Below are 19,976 nucleotides of genomic sequence, written 5' to 3' on the forward strand. Positions count from 1 at the left end.
CTGCATCTGTTGTCCATTGATGAAAGCTATGTGAACTGCATTGAAAAAGGACCTCATGTCCCCATGAAGGTCTGCACAAGTATGGGAGCTGATGGTGAAGACATGGCAGGTAAGATGATTCCAAAACCTATCCATGAATATTCTCAAGAAGATACTGAAGAAGTGCACAAGGACAAGAAAACCATGAACCTTCTGTTCAATGGTTTGGATCAAGAAATGATTGATAGTGTTATCAGCTGCACAAGTGCCAAAGAAGTTTGGGACACCATCAGGACCATCTGTGAAGGGAATGAGCAAGTAAGAGAGAACAAAATGCAGCTTCTGATTCAACAATATGAGTCATTCCATTTCAAGGCTGGTGAAAGTTTGAGTGATACTTTTAACAGATTTCAAAAACTGTTAAATGGTCTAAAACTCTTTGGAAGAGTATATCAAGTTAAGGATTCAAACTTGAAATTCTTAAGAGCTCTTCCCAAAGAATGGAAACCCATAACAGTCTCTCTTAGAAATACACAAGAATTTAAAGACTATACTATAGAGAGACTGTATGGAACCTTAAAGACTTATGAGCTTGAAATGGAGCAAGATGAAGAGATTGAGAAAAGCCAAAAGAAAGGGCATTCATCTGTGGCTCTAGTTGCATCTCTAGAGGATACTGTCAAGGACAAGGGAAAGTCTCAAGTTGAAGAAACTGAGAAGTTGGTCAAAGAGGAAAGCTCAGAGTCAAGCAAAGGAAAAAGAAAAGAGAAAGATGTAGCTGATTCTGGTGAAGAAAGTGATGGAATTGATGAGCATCTAGCCTTCCTGTCAAGAAGATTCTCCAAACTGAAATTCAAAAAGAATTTTAATTCTGCAAAATCATTTAAAGGCAATCCCAAGTCTGATAGAAGCATGGTAGACAGATCAAAATTCAAGTGCTTCAATTGTGGGAATGCAGGTCACTTTGCTAATGAGTGCAGAAAGCCTAAAGTTGAGAAGAAGTCAAGTGAAAACATTGACTACAAAAAGAAATATTATGAACTTCTCAAACAAAAGGAAAGGGCATTCATCACAAAGGATGATTGGGCAGCTGGAGATGATTCTGATGAAGAGGAGGAGTTTGTCAATCTAGCTCTAATGGCCAACTCCACAGATCAAGAAGAAAACACTGGAAGCAGTAGTCAGGTATTCACTACAAATCTAGTTGAGTTAACTAAAGATGAATGCAATGCTACCATTAATGAAATGTCTACAGAATTGTATCATTTGCATGTTTCTTTAAAATCTCTCACTAAGGAAAACAGTAGAATTAAGGAAGCTAACACCTTTCTTAGTTATAGAAACAATGCCTTAGAAGCTCAATTTATTGAGTTTGAGAAGCTGAAAATTGAGTGTCAGACAGCCAAGGATGATCTCTTGGTTGTTCTGAAAAGAGAAGAGATCATAAGAAAGCAGCTTGATAAGGAGCAAGAGATTATTGCCAAATGGAAATCTGGAAGAGATGCTTCCACCAATATCATTAACATGCAAGGTAGAGAGACTTTTGTAGAGAATGAATGGAAGAGGAATAAGAAAGTGCTTGAGATATCTGAGAACAGTTCAAGTGATGAGAACACTGATGATGATCATCAGTTGAAAAGCAAAGTCTCAACTGATGAGAGTCATCAGTTGAACAAAAACTCATCAGTTGACAAGAATGTTCTCAAGAAGCTTAACAAGAAATATGGTCCTGTTAAAAAGAATTTTGTTAAAGGTGAGAATAGTTCTTCTGAGACCAGTGATAGTGTTAATAACACTCTTAATTCCAGTAACAAGAACAAGAAGAAGTTGGATACTAGTGAGCATAAATCTGAGGAGACTAAAAAGAAGAAAGGAAATAGAAATGGCAAAATAGGAGTTAACAAGCACACCAATTACACTCCCAATGCTAGTGCTCTTAGGAAAACCTGCAGTAAGTGTGGTAGTGTAAATTATTTATCTGCTAATTGTAAAACTGTGATTGCTCCTAATTTATCTTTGCCTATTCCTATGACATCTGTTCCTCACATGAATTTATCTGCTATGAATATGATGCCTGGTTTATTGCCTCACAATCCTTATTCTCAGCCTAACATGCCATATATGTTCAATCCTTATTTTAATGCCTTTAACATGCCTCAATTTCATTCAAATTTGCATGGAATGAACAATGTATGCATGCCTCAAAGGCCTGTGTTTGAAAACAGAGTTGATATTCCAATTTCTCAACCAAAACCAAAGATTGAACCAATTCAATCCAAGGAAAAAGTTGAGAAAGTGGAAAAGGCTGCTAAGACTAACAAATCTGGACCCAAAGCAATTTGGGTACCAAAATCAACTTGATCTGTTTATGAAATGTGTGCAGGGAAACCACAAGAAGAATTTGTGGTACTTGGATAGTGGATGCTCCAGGCACATGACTGGTGATTCTTCCCTGCTCACAAAGTTTGTGGAGAAAGCTGGCCCTAGCATTACCTTTGGAGATGACAACAAAGGATATACTATGGGATATGGCTTGATTGCAAAAGAAAATGTCATCATTGATGAAGTTGCATTGGTGTCTGGTCTTAAGCACAACTTGCTGAGCATCAGTCAACTCTGTGATAAAGGTTACAAGGTTAATTTCACCACTGCAGCCTGTGTTGTCACCAAAGGAAATGACAACAATGTGGTTTTAATTGGACAAAGGAAAGGAAATGTGTATGTAGCTGACTTCAATTCTGTAAAGTCTGAATCTATCACTTGCCTTCTCAGTAAAGCAAGCTCAGATGACAGTTGGCTATGGCATAAGAGATTGTCTCATCTAAATTTCAAAACCTTGAATGAGTTAGTAAAGAAGGACTTGGTAAGAGGTCTACCTAAGCTGGAATTCTCCAAAGATGGACTATGTGGAGCTTGTCAGCTAGGAAAGCAAAAGAGAAGCTCTTTCAAAAGCAAATCTCTTTCATCAATTGTGAAGCCCCTTCAGCTCTTGCATATGGATTTATTTGGACCAGTCAACATAATGTCCATTTCAAAGAAGAAATATTGCTTAGTGATTGTTGATGATTTTTCAAAATTCACTTGGAATTTCTTCCTGCATTCTAAGGATAAAGCTGGGAAAATCATCATCAATCATATCAAGGCATTAAACAACAATCCAGATGTCAAAGTTGGAAGGATAAGAAGTGACAATGGAACAGAATTCAAGAACTCTGTGATGAAAGAATTTTGTGAAGAAGAGGGAATTATTCATGAGTTCTCTGCACCAAGAACTCCACAACAAAATGGTGTTGTTGAAAGGAAGAATAGAACTCTTATTGAGGCTGCAAGAACCATGATTAATGAAGCTCAACTTCCAACCTATTTTTGGGCTGAAGCTGTGAATACTGCTTGTTTTACTCAAAACATTTCACTAATTACCAAACCTCATAATCTAACTCCCTTCCAACTCTTCAAAGGAAAGAAGCCAACAATTAGCTTTCTTCATGTATTTGGATGCAAGTGTTATGTTCTAAGAAATCAAGGTGAAAATCTTGGAAAATTTGAGGCCAAGGCAGATGAAGCTATTTTTGTTGGATACTCTGATGAAAAATCATTTAGAGTATATAATCTGAGAACCAACATTGTTATGGAATCAATCCATGTAGTTTTTGATGATAAGAAGATTCAAGGATTCTCAGATGAAGGATTTCATGATAATCTCAGATTTGAGAATGAAGGTGAAGGTGATCTGTATGATAGTGATGATGATTGTGATGACATTATTCAGAATGTTGGAATTAATCCTGGAATTAATATTCCAACTGATGACTCTCTTGTGCAAGAAACAACTGCTATTGGAAATTCAACTGAAGCATCAGTTGAAACTACATTGGAGGGATCAGTTGAAACACCTCAAGGATCATCAGTTGAAAGAATGTCTCAAAATTTCAATCAGTCTAGAAATAATGAGATGTCAGATTTAGGGGGAGCTTTCCAACATGGAAACCTGAACTTCAATAATGAAGCCACATCATCAAGGCAATCACTTCCACCACAAAGAAAGTGGACAATGGATCATCCTTTTGAGCTAATTATTGGAGATGCAAATGCATCTGTACAAACAAGAAGAGCAACTCAAGATGAGTGTTTGTATAGTGCATTCCTTTCACAGGATGAACCTAAAGTCATAGAAGATGCTCTCAAAGATGCTGATTGGGTTCTTGCTATGCAAGAAGAATTAAATCAATTTGAGAGAAACAATGTATGGAAGCTGGTACCCAAACCTAAAAACAGAACAATTGTAGGAACAAGGTGGGTATTCAGAAACAAGGTGGATGAGAATGGAGTTGTCACCAGAAACAAGGCAAGGCTTGTTGCTAAAGGATACTCTCAATCTGAAGGAATTGATTTTGATGAGACCTTTGCACCAGTTGCAAGACTGGAAGCAATAAGAATCTTCCTGGCCTATGCTGCTCATGCAAACTTTAAAGTTTATCAAATGGATGTCAAGAGTGCTTTTCTAAATGGTGAACTGGAAGAGGAGGTATATGTCAGTCAGCCTCCTGGTTTTGAAGATCCAGAATTTCCAGAGTATGTTTACTTTTTACTAAAAGCACTCTATGGACTAAAGCAAGCACCAAGGGCATGGTATGACACTCTGTCTCAATTCTTGTTAGATAATCATTTTTCCAGAGGAACTGTGGATAAAACACTATTTTACAGAAATGTAAATGGTGCCTTTATTTTGGTTCAAATTTATGTAGATGATATAATTTTTGGTTCTACAGATGAGAAACTTTGCAAGAAGTTTGCTAATCTAATGAAAAGTCAGTATGAAATGAGCATGATGGGAGAGCTCACCTACTTTCTTGGTTTACAAGTTAAACAAGTAAAGGAAGGTATATTCATAAATCAAACTAAGTACATCTATGATCTACTTAAAAAGTTTGATTTATTGGATTGCAAAGAAGCTAAGACTCCCATGCCAACAGCCACCAAATTAGAGTTAAGCCCTAATGAGAAATCTGTGGACATCTCTAATTATAGAGGCATGGTTGGTTCTCTTTTATATCTGACAGCTAGTAGACCAGATATTATGTTTTCTACATGCCTCTGTGCTAGATTTCAATCTGATCCTAAAGAATCACATCTTATTGCTATAAAAAGCATATTCAGATATCTTAAGGGAACACCAAATCTTGGTATTTGGTACCCTAAAGACTCTGGATTTGATCTAATTGGATATTCGGATGCTGATTTTGCAGGATGCAAAATTGATAGAAAAAGTACAACAGGCACCTGTCAATTTCTTGGTGACAGACTGATTTCTTGGTTTAGCAAAAAGCAAAATTCTGTATCAACCTCTACAGCTGAGGCTGAGTACATTGCAGTTGGAAGCTGTTGTGCACAATTATTGTGGATGAGAAATCAATTACTTGATTATGGATTAAATCTCTCAAAAATCCCAATATTTTGTGACAACACCAGTGCTATTGCTATAACTGAAAATCCAGTACAACACTCAAGAACCAAGCACATTGACATCAAATACCACTTCATAAGAGAACATGTGATGGCTGGTACTATTGAAATGCATTTTGTTCCAAGTGAAGAACAGATTGCAGATATTTTCACAAAGCCTCTTGATGAATCCACATTCACAAGGTTGGTAAGTAAATTAGGTATGTTAAATTTCTCCTAATTTAGAGTGAATTTTTCTGTAATTTGGCAGCCAGAATTTGATTAATTTTGATTTATCAAAATTGAATTAGTTATAATTCTGGATAAAGTCTATAATATTTCAACTGATGAACTAGTGAAATTGTTTCAACTGATGTTTGAAACAATATCCTCTTGTTTTGTTGTTCATTCAACTGATGACATCAGTTGAAAACGCTTTCAACTGATCTTCATCAGTTGAATAGGAAGTTTAAAGAGGCGCTTATTTCATCCGTTGAAAGCATTATCAGATCTGAGCTGTTGAAATTTCTTTTGTCTCTCTCCTACTTTATACACACGATCGTGTGTGTAATTTTTGTAGAGTTCAATAAGAGTAATTTCTTCTCAACGGTAATTTCTCAGCCAATCACAGCAATTTTCTGAGAAAGTATTTAAGTGTTTTAATTTATTTTCATTTCTTTTCATCTCACTCTTTCGAATTCTTCAAGCTCTTTTCTCTCTCTGTGCAAAAGCAAGCTCTAATTTTTCTTCAAGCTTTCTCTGTAACTGCAATGGCGCCAATGAAGAAATATACTGCACCTAGTGGGTTCATCTATGAGAAGAACAACTTCGCATCATTTGTAGACACTAAGGCAGTAGAGGAAAAGGAGTATCACAAGATGATGGAGTTCATCAAATCAAGCCAGCTCTCTCATGCTATGCTTGAAGCTCCCACCATCTACCATGAAATAGTGGAGGAGATGTGGACCTCTGCAGAGTTTAATAGTGAGAATGAAACTCTAACCTTCTCTATTAATAATGAAACTCATTCTGTCAATGCTGATGTTATGAAAGCATGCTTTAAGATTCCTGAAGATACTGTCTTATCTTTGCCTAGTGATATTCAGTTGGTTAATTTACTTTATGCCATGAATTATGTTTTGCCAACTGATGCCTTAGGTAAAATATAAAGAAGGGGTCTTAGGAGAGAATGGAGTTATTTGTGTGATGCATTTATTAAGGCATTCTCTGGTAAAATTAGTAATTTTAATGCTCTTACTTCCCAGATTTTACAAATGCTTTACATGTACTTGACTAATGAATATTTCAACTTTGGTGGTTTGATGATCCAAGAAATTGGGGAGAAACTAGGTGATAAAACTGGTAGACCTAGGAATATTTATTATGTTAGATTTCTCATGATGCTAGCTAATCATCTTAATGAAAAGCTAGTTATCACTAACAAGGAAGCCAAGCTTCCCAGTTTTGTGCAGGAAAAGAGAGTCTTTAAAGACCTCTTAAGGATGAATCTATACCCCTCCTTGGAGGTGGTGTACCTGCCAATCATGGAGGCTGGAAAGGAAAAAGAGGTACATGGCTTTCCTACTACTCTTTCTCAACCCTCACCTTCTTTGCTTTCTGCCATCAGGGCTGTTGAAGAGGCCCATCAACAGTCCACACAAGTGGCAAAACCTTCTAAAACCAAATCTTCTAAACCAACCTCAGATGCCTCCCAAAAGGCATCTGTTGTAAAATCCAAGAAGAACAAACCTGAGGGGAGTGTGATTGGAGGTTGTGAGGGGGAGGGAAAGGGTGAACCTAAAAGAAGCCCTAAGGATAAGGATGGAGAGGTGAGTGTTGACCAGCCTGGCCACTCTGCAGTCTCCCAAAAGACTGTAGATGTTAATATGGAATTAAACACATCCCTAGCTGCATCCTCCCAAAAGGATGTTGCTATTGAAAATAGTCCCCAACCAGGGACACAGATAAAAAGGGGGAGGGACACCACTTCTTCACCAATCAAAGCTTATGGGAGAAAGAAGATGAGAAGTGACAAACTTAAGCACTCTGCACACACACAGGCATCCATTCTGGATTTTATGCCTGTTACTTCTCAAAGTCAGATTGATGTGACTCCAATAAATGTGGAGTCACAGCCCCCTTCTTCATCTCAACAAATCACCCATATTTATGATCTTACCATCTCTACTACTCAAACACAATCCCCAACCTCTTCTGTGGATGTGGAATTAATTCACACCACACTTGTAAATTCTCCATCTTTGGATTTCATGGAGAAGCCCCCCTCTGAGATTGATCATCATCATTTTGATGATTTGTTGGATCTTTCTCTTCCACTTCCTTCTTCTGTGACAGTGTGTTCTGTGGATTTTCCTTTAAAATCAATCACCACAGACTCAACTATCACAGCCTCTAAACCTATTTCTTCATTTTCTTCAACTGATCTCATTCATCAGTTGAATAGTGTTTGTCCTTCAACTGATCTGCTTAACAGCTCTCATCAGTTGAATGCCTCCTCTACTCATGTTTCAACTGATGTCCCTCATCAGTTGACAACTGCTGCTACTTCAATTAATTTACCTCTTTCTACAGCAGTTGATCACATGGTAGCACAAACACTTCTAGGATTGAGTGAAGTGAGCTATGGAGTGGAGAGGCAGCCTAGTGAGCTGGCAAAAGGAGAGGGTGTGGAGAGTCTGGCAATTTCTTCTGGCCAGGAAAAAGGAGAGGATAAGAGTGACCCTTTAGTAAGGGTAAGTGAGGGAGAGGTAAGTGGTGTGGTGAGCCAAGGGGAGCCCTTGATGCAAGAAAAGAGAGAAATTGAGAGAAATGCAGGTGTCAATGAAGGGTTTAGTGAACAAGATTTTCAAGCTGAATACAGATCCATATTGGATGGTGTTTCACTAGACCCTGAGACTTTTACTCATGGGATGTCTTCTATTCAAGACTTTGCCAGATTGGATAATCAAGCAGCTGAGAGGCACCTCAATCTGATTCACACTACATCTTCTATGCTTAGAGCAAAGGAGGCACTTACAGCTCTGCCTGCCAATGCTGGAGATGACTTTCAATATGATGATAGTGATGAAGACCTCAATGATGCACTTGAGGAATCTCTTGGTGATCAACTTACAACTTCTCTTCCTTCTTGGCTCTCCATGCAGTCTGCCAATGCAACTGTTGTTAGCTTGGAGCTGCAAAGGCAAGTTTCCACCATTCTTCAACCACAATCTGGAAGCTCATCCTCCCCTCCATCCATCTCTGCTACTATTGCCAGTCAGGCTCTGGACAACCTCAAGCTTCACAAATATCAATCTCTCCATTTTCAGCATGAGATAGAGCATCTAAATTCTCTCATTGCCTCTGTCAAGACTGATCTGACCAAGAAAATTGATGAAAAGCTTCCAGCTAAAGTCAAATCAGCACTTTCTGAATCTGAGCAAAAGCAACTTCAATTGGAAAAGCAAGTGGAAGTTCTAGAAGGAAATGTCCATATCTTAAATTCTAGAATGGAAGAGATGTTGCAGCATCAAAGAATTCAGACTGGACTTCTTCAACATCTTCTTCTTGCCTCTGGTGTTTCACTTCCCAGTCCATCCTCTACACTTGCTGCTAACAAAAAGGGGGAGAAAGAATTACCAACTCCTGCAGAATTGATCAGCCAAATTCCTCCTCCTTTCCACACTGAAAGGGAAAAGCAAAAGATTGAAAAGATGAAAGAATTAGACTCTATTGCAAAGAGAGTGGCTCAGTTGGGCAAGAAATCTTCTGTAAACTCACCACTCTCATCTGCAGCCACCACAGCTCAAATCTCTTTTCCAACCACAACTACAATTCTCAGGGTGATTACACCTGAGATTGTTATTCCTTCCAAGAATGAAAAGGGTGAGCCATCATTTTTGAATGAGTTCAAGGCCATTCTATTTCCAAACAATTGTGGTTACTCCAGGCCTGGAAAAGACTCAAGCTCAATCTACTTTCCACTAGCCAGGCCTGACAAAAGTGAATACAAGCTTTTGGGCCAAGAGATCAAAAGTTACAAAGACTCTACAGATATGGCTTTAAAAGCTCATTTTGCCATCATCTACAGAGAAGGCCAAAAGCTGTTTATTGGAACTGGCCATCCTCACTACTCATTTGCAAAAGCTGAAGAGGTGGCCAGAGAATGTGAAAGAAAGGAGTTTGAATCTCAACTCTCTTTGAATCAAGAAATAGAGGTTGATGAAAGGTATGCTATTGAGCTGGAAGAGGAGTTGGCAGCTGAGCTTCAAAATGAGAAAAGATTGCCTCTTGAATCTTCTCCAAAGAAAAAGAGAGTCAAATCTAAAACTAAGATGCCTGAGGCAGCCAAGAGAAGAGAGGAAGTGCCTGAAAAGCCTATCTCAAAGCCTTCTTCTTCAATCAAGGACACCACAGTGGTACATCCAGATGTCAACTTCCATGATGAGCCAATAATGCCAAAGGAGGAGCCAATTGACTTGGAAGATATCCCAATTCCAGCTTTTCTTGTTCAAGAAACTTCCAAGCCAAAGAAGAAAGTCAAGTCTGTGGCTAAGAGGATGGCTAACCCTCCTAAACCTCCAAAAGAACCTGAAAATCCTGATGACTATCTTATTATTGCTAACATTGAAGAAATCTCTGAGTTGGAGCTGGAGCTGGATGATCTTCAAGAAGTAAGAGGAATAGAAGCAACTTCAAAATTACCTGAAAGATTGGTATTCTCTTTCAAAAACAAAGGTGATGTCATCTGGCCTCTTCACAGAGTTCTAAATTCTGAGGGATTCAGCTCTTTAACAAAAATATATGGATCTATGAAGAGGACAGGAGGATTTACACCACCTGCAAAGCAAATGGTACTAAAGAGAATCCTTGAAATCAGGAAGGAATGGTCCTCAGATGCTAGCCTGCAAAGAAGGTTGAAAATCCCCTACACTGGAAAGAAAATTCACCATGAACCTACTCCAGTCATGGAATTTAGGGACAATCAAGGTGTTAGGAGATTTTTCAGACCTAAAGATCAACTCAAAGTTGCTAGCTTGAATACTCTGATGACTCTCCAATCCAAGCTCAACAGACAAGATAGTGATGAAGAATGGTTCTACAGGATCTTTCAGAAACAAATTAATATTCTTGAAGAAAAACTTAAGTCCAGAAGAAGAAGATCTTCTAGGAACAAGTAACTGCTCAGTCTAGAGGAGCATAATCATCTGTAAACTTTTCTAACTCTTGTATTTAAATTCTGCATTTTATTTTATTAATGTTTTGTTATCATCAAGTGTAGAATTTATGTCTGCATCTTCTCCAGTCATAAATTGGGGGAGATTGTTAGGAATCAATAATTTTTGATGATAACATAAACATTTTGTAACATGTCTTACTTAGAATCTTTATCAAATTTCAGTTGTAATTGTTATATTTCTTATCTTTGGGAATTATCAACGGATGGGTAGAATAGGATGGCTAATTGTAAATATCCAATGCCATGTAATTTTATCTAAGTGAAGGATATTCAACTGATGAGATGTAACTATTCAACTGATGAAGACTGGATGATGTTTCAACTGATGAAAATCAAGCATTCAACTGAAGACAAAGTATTCAACTGATGATGCTGAGAAATTCAACTGATAAGACTGGAACAGCATTCAACTGATGAAGTTTGTAATTCATTCAACTGATGAGCCCAGCACAACATTCAACTGATGAAGTCAAGAGCAGTTGAAAGTAACCAGAACTCTCAACTGATGAAGCAAAGAGCAGTTGAAAGTGACTAGAGCTTAAGTCTGACAAATCACATGGATCGAATTACACTAAAATAGACATGGAAGCCTAATTAGGAAAATAAAGAAGAAGCAGAAACATACTTATCTCATGCAGTGCAATCTGGATCAAATCAAGATGATGGTCAAAGATGAAGACATCTCAGAAAGCATGCATAAGACAAAGTTGTGCAACATTATTTTTAGATTAGAGTGCATTTTGTAATCTAGCTAAAAAGCTTTGTAAAACTTGGAGTATATAACCAAGTTAGAAGCATCAGTTGAACTTGTTCAAATTACTTGAGAGAAAAATCTGAGAGTTAGAACTTGTTTGAGTGATGAACCAGCAGCTGTGCGAATTGTAATCAATCCACAGATTCTTCTATATAAAATCTCACGGGTGGATCATTCAATCCACCCGTATTTTTAAATACTTGGTGTTTCCTGTTTTACTGTGATTAAGTGTATTGTTTCTTCAATCTTTTAATTTGTAAAAGATTGTATTCAACCCCCCCTTCTACAATCTTTCTCTTAGTTGGTGTAAAATAACATCTACTTATACTATACTATATTATATATCAACATTATTATTATTCTATTAAAACCGAAATATAAATAGTTTTATTGATCGATTGAGTTTTATCAGCTGGTCGGTATTATTTTACAGGTTTCCTTGATATATAAAATATTCTAATAAACCTTTTTATTATCAATCAGAATATTTAAAAGTTTGGTCAGTATGATCGATCTATATTTCAATTTAAATTTAAAATATAAAATATAAAATTACAAATGTTATAAACACCCATGCACGACACAGGTTATAAGCTAGAAGAGTATAACTTATGACGGAGAGTATTTAATTAATTCTCGACTATGTCTTCGAATTCCCTTTTATACAACACTATATTAATTATTAGGCAAGAAAGCGAAGATAAACTATAATATATAGAATTACAAAGTCGAGATGGTATTAATGGGATTAAGAATATTTTTAGTAGAGTAATTATTTTATGTTCTAAATTATAATTTTGAGAAATATGTTCAATTTCAATAGAGTTTTCGTCATTTTCTGTATACTTATATTATATTTGGTCAGGGAGAATGGAAGGTAGTGAAATAAAATTTTTAAAAATAAATGAAAATAGTAGAAGTATGATGAATATTTTGAGAAAAATTAAATTGAGTGAGCGCAGTTTTTTTTTTTTTTTGCTAATTAGTGAGCGCAAAATTATTATGATAAGATTTGAGAAGAAAATGAGTATTGGATAAAAAAGAGTATTCCTATTCAAGTTGGGGGTGATCTCTAGCTAGTATATGATGTAAGAGATGAAATGGATGAAGGAATAAAATTTATAAACATTTACCCATAACATAGTTCAAATTTCATCCATTTTTTCCATATTCATTCATCAAACTAAGCATAACATTAAGATCCACCCCACATCCTAAAAAAAAACCTCTCAGCCTCTTCTTCTTTTTCTAGGACGTCGTTGAGAGCTTTCATCGGATTTTACTAGTGAAAAGTTTCAAATCAATTATTTTTTTACTTCATTTTCCCCCCCAATAATACTCCTCTTCAAGTAAGGATTTTTATCTTTCGAGATTGTATTGGTTTTTTGATAAAATCTTTTTTGGGTGAGTTTTGTTCCTAATTTATTTGAGTTTTGTTTATTATTTTCTTGTGAGAGCTTGATGTGTTTGTTATGTGTTTTGGTGTATTGAATGTCCTGGACACTAGGTTTGCCATATTTGCAAGGGTTTGATAAAGAGTTATATGAGATTGCAATTACAGTCAAACTGGTTGTGATGAAACTGATACATGTATATCAACTACAACACAATTGAGTCTTCATAAAAATCAGCGATATGATTTATTTTATATTAGTTGAACTCAATTACTTTTTTAGATGTCATATGGTTTTTCATTATTGAATTAATTTCTTTTTTCAAAAAAAAATTCATATTTCATTTCTTATATATAGTTAATAATTAACTCACTCATAATTTGATTTTTAATAACTAAATATTCATTTTCCATTTTTTGTACACTCTTTTTTCACATTTTTTACAATTATCTTTATTATAATGAATTTTAAATTTAACATTATAATAATAAAAAACACAAATATGAATTATTTTTGAAATTGTCATTTAATATAAATATTCATTTTTGAAAATTGAATCATTTCTTATATATTAACCGAACCTAACTAGACATTTGTGAGATGTTTTAATATATTTACTTATTTTATAAAAAGTAGGTGAATGATGATATCATTTATAGAACGTTTTCACGAATATACGGGATGGGAATCCTTTATAAAGGTTTTTTTTTTCCGTAGGCAGGTTTCGGGATTCGAACTGACCAAGAAGATACAAGTCTCCTCTCAACCAATCCTTGCGGGCTTATAAAGTTTGAGTTCAACTGAATTGAGTACATCACATGGACTGCTTAATAATCTTAATATTTATATAAAGGAGGGTAAGAGCAAGTCCAATAGGTTACTTATCCTATTACTTATAAATAATATAAAATAATGAGTGCTAGTATCTCTTAGTGATTTAGGTAATCTATTTTTCCAATAGTAATCCCTATATTTGTTCTCTTAAGATTATTATTTTATTCATAAATATTAAATAGGTAATGGCTAGGGGTTACTTATAAATATGTAATGGCTAGGAGAATTAAATATTAAATAGGTAATGGCTAGGGGTTACTTATAAATATGTAATGGCTAGGTAAGGTTGTGCTAGTGATTTAAGATAACACTAGGATAGTGTTGGAGTGCATTTTTTTGACACATTACCTAAGAGCAAGTCCAATAGGTTACCTATATGATGTGCTAAACTCACATTTAAGTAATGTGTCAAAAAAATGCACTACAACACTATCCTAGTGTTATCCTAAATCACTAGCACAACCTTAAATCTCCTAGCCTTTACCTATTTAATATTTATGAATAAAATAATCATCCCTCTCCTTCTTTCTTGGTCTATTCTCTCCTTTTCCCCTTCCCTCTCTCAAATTTATTATTAAAATAATCTTAGGAGAACAAATATAGGAATTACTATTCGAGTTGACACTAAAAATAGATTACCTAAATCACTAAGACATACTAGCACTCATTATTTTATATTATTTATAAGTAATAGGATAAATAACCGATTGAACTTGCTTTAAATGTGAGTTTTGAACATCATATAGATAACCTATTGGACTTGTTTTTAGGAATTTGACGTGGCATGTCTTACAATTCTCCAAACCAATTCTCTCAAATTCTGAGCTCTCATATTTTTTATATTTATACAAAGAAGGGTCTTAAGAGGTTCACGTGGCATGTCTTACAATTCTCCAAACCATTTCTCTCAAATTTTGAGCTCTCATATTTTTTTTGAAATTAAAATAATGAACTAAGGTGAGTTAAGTATACCAAAAGACTAAAGTTAAATCTTATTCGTCTATTCGATATTCTATCTTACATACTCACTCCGTCCCAAAATAATTATCACATTTGTTTTTGTACCAGTCAAATTGTCTAAAATTTGACTGAAATTTATTAATATCTTATCAGTTGACAAAATAAAAAAAAATATGTCACGGGAAACAACTTTTAATCTACTTTAAGATGTAATTTTTAGTTTTTTAAAATAATAAGCGAATCACTTATAATTTTTGATCAAAATTTGGTCAATTTGACCAACAAAAATAAAAATGTGATAACTATTTTAGGACGAAGGGTGTATTACTATCGCTCTGACTTTTCACATACCATTTTAGACCACGTGTATATATGTGGGCATATTTTCAGACGAGTATTATGTGTAAGTTCTGCATTCCTCTTCTTTTTATCCTTATATTGTTTTGAGAGCTTGTACTGTGGTATTTTTGCAGGTGAGATTTCTTTCTAAAGCAGCCCCAGAGCCATTCGCTCACTTGACTGGCAAGTTCAATGAATCATTGTTGGAGAGGCAGAGAGGTGACATGCGACTACAAGTCTACAACGACAAGAATCCGATCAACGATTTCTCGAAATGATCAATAGATTATCAGATATTGTGCTGTGTTTTACCCTCATATGTTATAATTTTTGGTTGATTGTAATATTGACCTGAACAGTATATAATATTGATCTGAACAGTATATAATCTGCATATTTATGTTTAGGAAGAACAGTGATGATGGATCTTGTACTAAAAACAGACTGCTCTGCATCTTCTCACCACAAACACTATCAGTGGTTGGTAAATAGTGGATGATGGAGTTTCTTCCGGCTCAAAAGTGAGGTAATCTTTAGTTGCATACTTCTACCTTGATCATTCCAATACAAACTGATTAAGATTCGTATAGCTTCGTAAATGATTTTAACATTTTTTCTCTGAAAAATTTAGTGTTCAAACTTTTATTTAGAAGAAAAAAGACTTCAAAAATAAGTTATGTAGCTGTATTTTTTGTACGTGCAATATTGTTGATAGTGAAAATAATGATAAGGGTGAGAAATTTGTTAAACGAAATAGCATGCGAAATGCAGTGCCTAGACAGTTCATTGATCTTGCAGTAGGAGGGGGGTCTAATGATGAAACAACAGATCAGGACTCAGGAGCATGCATTTTCTTTGTCAGAAGGCCATGATCCGGCTCACTCTCGGATTAGTAAATGGAAACAGGATGACTTGTATAGAGAAACTGATAGTCTAGATCATGGGTCTCAACACTGGGGAGGTTCTAACAAGGTCTCCATAGATTGAATAATTCCAAAGAAGTTAACCAGGCCGCTGAGGCTACCATTAGAAAAGCCCGAGTCTCGGTCCAGGCTAACAGAAGGCATATATTGAAGCTCTTCATGGCTGGCTGGCTAAGTTTGTGGTGCCTCAAGTTGAATTTTACTCAAAGAGAAGAGGTTCTGCCCTGCCAAATGGAACTAATGGGCCCCAGTTGCTTCTAATTTGCCAAGATTGGTTAATTCTTTTATTAAATTACCTGATAAAATGGTGGGTTATGCCATTAAAAGCTTTGCAAAGGATGTCAAGGCATTGTGCAATCAGCAAGAAGAGGAAACTTGATACTCCCTCCGTCCCATTTTAACTGCTTTTGACTTTTTTACACGTATTTTAAGATGTTAAAAAAATCACATCTAAACATAATAATTCTTTATAAAATTTATATCAAATAAAAGTTTAGAACCTAAACTTTTATTTGATATAAGAATTGAATTATTTTATTGAGTGTAGATATTATTTTTTTATATCTCAATATACGTGCTAGAGAGTCAAACATCAGTTAAAATGGGACAGAGGGAGTAGTTTATCGAAGGTGCTTGACAAAGAGATTATAACACTTCAGAAAACAGAGAAGAAGATATTGAGACCCAACCATTTTGAACACAATCCAGAGTTAGATACTGATTCTCATGTCTTACATTCCTCGGAACCAATTTTCTCAAACAATTTAAATTACCAAGATGATCAACTATTTGGAAAATTTCTTTTCAATTCACCCGGGGTTTGATATTCTACTGTAATTTTCTTGTAACAAGTTCTGTATATTGTTGGTAGTCATTCTTTTTTATTTGCATTTAGATCTGAATTCAACACCAAAAGTCTATATCCAAACGTAATACTAAATAAAATTTTCCGTGGTGTGTTTTTTTGTTTTTGTCAAATGAGATTGTATTTTCTTAGTTTTCAGATATATTTTAAATTTTGTTTGTTTGCTTTCTTTTGGAGTTTATCCTGAAAAAAAATATTTGATTTATGGGGTGTCCTCACTAATATCAATATATTTTTTTTCTTTTCAAAATTACATGAAATCTCGCCCTCATCGTCTAAAACAAAAAACTAGATTGAAATATAATTTTTGATTCACGCTTACATTTTTTATGAGTACAGTTAAACCTCTTTAGAGTAATACCCCTCCGAGCGGGGGAAAATATTACTTTACCGAATTTATTATTTTATCGATATAATAATATTTTATTACTTTATCGACAAAGTAATATTTTATTATTTTACCGAATTTCTATATGTTTACAAATTATTATTTATTATTTTTAAAAACAAGAATCAGTCACATGTAATATATTTTATTTAAAATTACTTTAATAATATTTAATCATATGCCAAAACTAAATTCATGCATGCACTAGATGATACCAATGTCATCCCAAGCGTGTCATCAAAGGAAGCACTTCAAGCAATCAACACTTTAAACAATTACTTAGTACAGCATGAGCAAAACATACCAGAAATCGTTTATGCTTTACATAAAGTCAAGGATGAGGTTAATTTTGACCTTGGTGGAAAGAAGAAACAAGCTACTATAGATTCATATTTTAAAAAATACTGAATTTTGTAATTCATATACATTATGTATATTTATAATTCATGAATTATTACTTTACATATTACTTGGGCCTTTATTGAATTTCTAAATTTTTATTATCTTATGCTTTTAGAGAAAATATTATTTTACAACACTGGCCCAAGTTGGGACCGACAAAATTTATTACTTAAGCGAGGTTATTACTTTATCGGATATTACTTAATCGAGGTTTAACTGTAACAATATTCTTTCATATTCAAATAACAAATATATATTAAAAAGTATCAAAAATTATAAATCATACAGATCTTTTAAAATATTTTATGATCTATAAATTTCTCACTCGCGCGGAGCGTGTTTTTTCCCCTAATGGTAGTAATAATTGATAATAGTAGTTTGATAATCTGCTAGACTTGGATTCCTTTTCCCATAAAAACAGCTACATATACAGTAATCTGATATACACCATCCGTCTCAATATATATGTCTCTTTTGACTTTTGACCAGTCAAATTAACTATACCTTGACTTAAATTTATAGATATTATATAATTGAATTTTTGTTAAAAAAATAGGGGAATTATCTTGTATACTGTTTTTTCAATCTTATTTTCAATAATACTACTTTCTCCAATCTTATTTTCAAAAGTACTACCTTCTCTAAAATACTTCCAAAAATACGGTGGTTGCATATGCAACCATATATGCAACTGAATTCCTGATTTCAAGTTTCAGTTTTCAAAGGTCATTTTCGACCTCATCTTTGGAATCGGTATATACTCCAAAGATGAGGTCGAAAATGACATTTGAAAACTAGAACTTGAAATCAAGCATTGTAGTTGCATATATGGTTGCATATGATTGTATTCAGTTGCTTATGGTTGCATTCAGTTGATTCTATTGTAATCTAATGGCCCCGCCAGGGGCACACCATACATCCGTTGTAACTTACAGTTTTCAGTTGCATTTAGTTGCATATGAGGTTGCATTCAGTTGATTCTATTGCAATCTAATGGCCCCGCCAGGGGCACCCATACATCAGTTGTAACCTACAGTTTTCAGTTACATTTAGTTGCATATGAGGTCGTATTTAGTTGCATATGAGGTTGCATTCAGTTGATTCTATTGCAATCTAATGGCCCCGCCAGAGGCACCCATACATCAGTTGCAACTTACAATTTTCAGTTGCATTTCCTTGCATATGAGGTTGCATATGAGGTTGCATGCAACCTCATCTGCAACAGAAAACTGTAAGTTGCACTGATGTATGGGTGCCCCTGGTGGGGCCATTAGATTACAATAGAATCAACTGAATACAACCTCATATGCAACCATATATGCAACTACAAATCCTCATTTCAAGTTCAAGTTTTCGAATGTTATTTTCGACCTCATATTTGTAATATATATATAAATATATATATATATATATATATATATTTGAAAATATTTTAGAGAAGGTAGTATTTTTGAAAATAAAATTTGAGAAGGTAGTATTTTTGAAAATAAGATTGAAAACGTGGTTATGAATAAAAAAAGCCCAAAAAAATATCATCAAAAGGTAAATTAAGTCTATTTTAATTTGTAACTTTTTATTTTATAAAATAATAAATAAATATTTTTTAATAGTTGGTCAAAAATTAGTCAATTTGACTTTTGAAAAATAAAAACGACTTAAAAATTGAGACGGAGGGAGTAACGATAAATCCCTGAAAGTTATCAACAATTATTGACCGTTAATATACGGTAACTAATCCGTTGATCAGTTTCATAATTATTGGAATCTTAACTTCCATGAAGAATTATACAAATATTGTTAGTCTACATATATATATATATATATATATAATGGGGTTGTTTAACCTGTGCCCTCAGACACATGTTAAGGTGTATTTAATATGCGTTAATGGTTGTTGACAGCTCATATGAATAATAATACTTACTGCTTCTCATCTTTTTTTTTTTTCATTTTTTTCATTTTTTCTCTTCTTCCTCACCTTTGAACACTTTCATGTTTACTTTTTTACTTTTTATTTTTTTAACAACCACATTTAATTTTATTTATTTTTATAAAAAAAGTATGTTGAATAAAATTTTATTTTAATATAATAATATATATCCAATCCTTGCATTTTTTACAAACTAGAAGAATAACATGTATGTGTATAAAAATTATAAATTACGGTTTCATCCCACAAATAATGACGAGGCCCCCCTGCATCCACACTAATTTTCTAAATAAAATTAGTCTTCTAACTAAAATCATTTAATTTGATATTTAATGATAAATTTATTATTTATTATTTATTATTTTAATAATATTAAAAATATAAATGATATAATTCTAATCATTAATATTTTTTTAATTCAATTTTTAGTTAGAAAATTAGTGTGCATGCAAGGGGGCCTCGTTATATATTATTCGTGGGATGAAATTAATTTATATTTTTTATACACATATGTTATAGAATAGAAA

At 34.2% G+C, this 19,976-nt stretch overlaps 1 long non-coding RNA gene across 1 annotated transcript; it reads left to right on the top strand.

Moving 5' to 3' along the window:
- The first annotated feature begins 15,015 nt into the window (after nt 1-15,015).
- Nucleotides 15,016-16,821, top strand: LOC135147861 (uncharacterized). Its single transcript, XR_010285783.1, has 2 exons — nt 15,016-15,467; nt 15,713-16,821. It is a non-coding gene; the product is annotated as an uncharacterized LOC135147861 (long non-coding RNA).
- Nucleotides 16,822-19,976: the final 3,155 nt, after the last annotated feature.

Source organism: Daucus carota, chromosome 7, assembly GCF_001625215.2.
Source record: "Daucus carota subsp. sativus chromosome 7, DH1 v3.0, whole genome shotgun sequence".
In the NCBI taxonomy this organism is placed as follows: Eukaryota; Viridiplantae; Streptophyta; class Magnoliopsida; order Apiales; family Apiaceae; genus Daucus; species Daucus carota.